We start from the raw sequence: 4,063 nt of genomic DNA on the forward strand, positions 1-4,063 counted from the left end.
GGTCTAGGACTCCCCTGGTGGTCCAGTGGCTAAGACTCTGAGCTCCCAATGCAAAGAGGCTGGGTTCCATCCCTGGTCAGGGAACTATATCCTGCATGCCACAACTAAGAGTTTGCATGCCCCAACTAAAGATCCTGCATGCTGTATGATGTGGCCATTGAAAAAAATTGGTCCTCATTAAAAAATTATACCTTAAAAATTTTTTTAATAGAGAAATAGGTGAGCAAGTAATAATCAACACAGCAACGGCCGGTTTTTGTTCTTCATTTGTCTTTAGCTCTGGGGTAAAACTATCAGTTGTAGGGGAAAGGCTAAGCAGAAAATTCTAGCCAGGGTTTTGAAGTTTAAGTCCAAGATTATATGATGGCACCATTCAGCCTCCCAAATACGTGACATAAAGTTGGGTTGTGCTGCCAAATGTGCAAAGGACATTGAATTCCTATGGTTCTTTGTTAGTAGGGACTATGAATTTACATTTCAAAGCATCCATGTCTGAACAAATTGGCTTCTAACTTAGTTTGCTGTAAAAAGCCAAGCTATTTAGTACAAAGGGTTGTACACATGCACATACATATAGAATACATATATTTTTTTAAAGAATTTTTTTGATGTGGACCATTTTTAAAGTTGTTTATTGAATTTGTTACAATATTGCTTCTGTTTTTTGTTTTGGTTTTTGAGCAGTGAGACATGTGAGATCTTGGTTCCCCCATCAGGGATTGAACCTGCCACCTCTGCATTGGAAGGCACAGTCTTAACCACGGCACCACCAGGGAAGCCCCTTTTGTTTAACTCTTAAGTAAAAACAAGAAGCCATTTGGCCCCAGTCTAACTATTCAGGGAAAGAAGTAAGTAGAATTACTCCTGTTGGAAATGCCACGTTAATTTATTATGCATAGAATGATCAAACAAGAGGCCACAAGACAGAACAAGCAGACTATGCTCTTTCAGAGGTAAAAGAGTAATGCAAAGATGCTAAGTTGTAGTCCTTCCTGAGAATTAATTGTGCCCCCAGGATTCTTAGCAATTAGGTCTTTTCATCTTGGAGGTATCAGAGGCAGAGGAGGGTGCACAGCACCAAATCCATGGCACAGAGTTCAACACACAGTATTCTACCTGGGGGCGTGGAATCAAAAACCCAGCACTGAGAAGGAGTCATGCACAGACACAAGACTTATGAAGGCCATGCAGGGAAAGAAAATATATGGGTTACATGTCATACCGCTCTGGATGCAACCATTTTTCACACAGCAGAAACTGAGAGAGAAGATAAAGGAGAAAGACAAAGAAAGTGGGAGGGGCTTTCCCTGGTTGTCCAGTGGTTAAAAATCTGCCTTCCAATGCAGGGAACGAGGGTTTGATCCCTGGTCGGGGAACTAAGATCCCACAAGCCACAGGGCAATTAAGTTTACAAGTCACATCTACTGAGCCTGGGAGCCAAATTTAGAGAGAAGCCCACGCCCCACAGTGAAAGATCCCACATGCTGCAATTCAGACCCACCAATGCGATGGCAAGCTGGAATCAAGATTGCCGGGAGAAATATCAATAACCTCAGATATGCAGATGAATACCACCCTTATGGCAGAAAGTGAAGAGGAACTAAAAAGCCTCTTGATGAAACAAAGAGGAGAGTGAAAAAGTTGGCTTAAAGCTCAACATTCAGAAAACAAAGATCATGGCATCTGGTCCCATCACTTCATGGGAAATAGATGGGGAAACAGTGGAAACCCTGTCAGACTTTACTTTTTGGGGCTCCAAAATCACTGCAGATGGTGACTGCAGCCATGAAATTAAAAGACACTTACTCCTTGGAAGAAAAGTTATGAGCAACCTAGATAGCATATTGAAAAGCAGAGACATTACTTTGACAACAAAGGTCCGTTTAGTCAGGGCTATGGTTTTTCCAGTGGTCATGTATGGAGGTAAGAGTTGGACTGTGAAGAAAGCTGAGCACTGAAGAATTGATGCTTTTGAACTGTGCTGCTGAAGAAGACTCTTGAGAGTCCCTTGGACTGCAAGGAGATCCAACCAGTCCATTCTAAAGGAGATCAGTCCTGGGTGTTCTTTGGAAGGAGTGATGATAAAGCTGAAACTCCAGTGCTTTGGCCATCTCATGCGAAGAGTTGACTCATTGGAAAAGACTCTGATGCTGGGAGGGATTAGGGGCAGGAGGAAAAGGGGACAACAGAATGAGATGGCTGGTTGGCATCACCCTCTCGATGGATATGAGTTTGAGTGAACTCCGGGAGTTGGTGATGATCAGGGAGGCCTGGTGTGCTGCGATTCATGCTGCAAATAGTCAGACACAACTGAGTGACTGAACTGAACTGATCTGAAAGGGGATGGCACCCCACTCCAGTACTCTTGCCTGGAAAATCCCATGGGTGGAGGACCCTGGTGGGCTGCAGTCCATGGGGTCGCAAGAGTCAGACACGTCTGAGTGGCTTCACTTTCACTTTTCACTTTCATACATTGAGAAGGAAATGGCAGTCCACTCCAGTGTTCTTGCCTGGAGAATCCCACGGACGAGGGAACCTGGTGGGCTGCCGTCTATGGGGTCGCACAGAGTTGGACATCACTGAAGCGACTTAGCAGCAGCAGCAGCATAGCCATAAAATAATTTAAAATATTTAAAAAAAAAAAGAAAAGCAGGGCAAGTAAAGGTAAAATCAAGAAAGAGAAGGATGGAGCCTCCTCCTGGCCACCTGGCTGACCCCTTGTCAGCAACTCAGCAGCCACTCAGCATCAGCACTCTCTCAGTATCCCTGCTGTCTCCATGGTGATTTAATGTGATTCTGATGGGTCTGACTAGTTCATGAACGCTTCCTGTAGCTGGGCACTGTTGTTGCTAGCTCCATTTTCCAGATGAGAAAACAGTGCTTCCGAGATTGTTAACAACTTGTCCCAAATCACCAAGTTGCTAAAATTGTGGGATCAGGCCACTGAACCTAGGTTGTTTCAGGCCCAAGCGTGTGCTCTTGGTGAGCAAAGTAAAAAAAATAAGATGGTGTTTAATGGAGGAGAACGTGAACATGTTTGAGTACTTAATATATACCTGGCATGTGATCCTCACAACAGTCCTGCAAGGGAGGTATCATTCCCATTTCATAGATGAAGAAATTGAGGCTCAGTGCTCACTTTGGCAGCACATATACTTAAATTAGAATGATACAAAGAAGATTAGCATGGCCCCTGCTCAAGGATGACATGCAAATTGGTGAAGCAGTTCATGTTTTTATGGCAGAAACCATTACAACATTGTAAGGCGATTTTCCTCCAATAAAAAAATAGTTTAAAAAGTATGAATAAAACTGGGAAATTTCTTTTAAAATTGAGGCTCAGAGAGGTTAAGTAACTTATCTAAAGTTGCACTGCAGAGCCCCAGTCTGGGGCACTTCACCTCCTCTGTGTCTATGCTGAGAGTTTTGTACTTTCTCTCTGAAGTAAATCCTGTTTGCATGCTACCATGAAAAAGAAAAAGGCCAGGTCTCTCAGACTGCAAAGCCCATATTCCATTTGTTAAAAATATATATTGTTGTTTTGCTCCTGAGTTTTATTTATTTATTTATTTGGCTTCTTCAGGTCTTCACTGTGGCATGTGGAATCTAGTTTCCTGACCAGGGATCAAACCCAGGCCCCCTACATTGGGACTAGTGTCTTAGCCACTGGACCACCAGGGAAGTCCCCCATACTCTTTCTTATTCTTTCTTCCAGATAGAATTCTCAGGAATTTCACGGATTGAACTAAGTAATTAAAAATCTCTCCTTTAGATATTTTTAGTTCTGCATATCTAAACCAAACACCTAGTGTATTTGTCAGAATTTGAAAGAAGTCTATTAAAGACTGCTTGCAAGAAAACCACTGTATAAATTATGTTTTATAAGTTCTTCTGTTTTAATTAATTAGGTTTTCTAAAGTTCGAAGGGAAAAAAAGGAGACAGAAACCAGTTTTTAATGATTTAGAATTAGGATTCATGAATACACTGGATTCTTCCTTGGTACGGGGGAAAGCAAAGAATAAATGTGGTGGGAAACTATGAGGGTCCAGAGATTCAGACTTT

The 4,063-nt window shown here is 42.4% G+C and overlaps 1 non-coding gene across 1 annotated transcript; it reads left to right on the forward strand.

Annotated features, from left to right (window-relative positions):
• The first annotated feature begins 3,131 nt into the window (after positions 1–3,131).
• Positions 3,132–3,238, forward strand: LOC138984543 (U6 spliceosomal RNA). Its single transcript, XR_011461828.1, has one exon. It is a non-coding gene; the product is annotated as a U6 spliceosomal RNA (small nuclear RNA).
• The last annotated feature ends 825 nt before the right edge of the window (positions 3,239–4,063 follow it).

The sequence above is a fragment of the Bos mutus genome, chromosome 21 (genome assembly GCF_027580195.1).
Source record: "Bos mutus isolate GX-2022 chromosome 21, NWIPB_WYAK_1.1, whole genome shotgun sequence".
NCBI classification, from domain to species: domain Eukaryota; kingdom Metazoa; phylum Chordata; class Mammalia; order Artiodactyla; family Bovidae; genus Bos; species Bos mutus.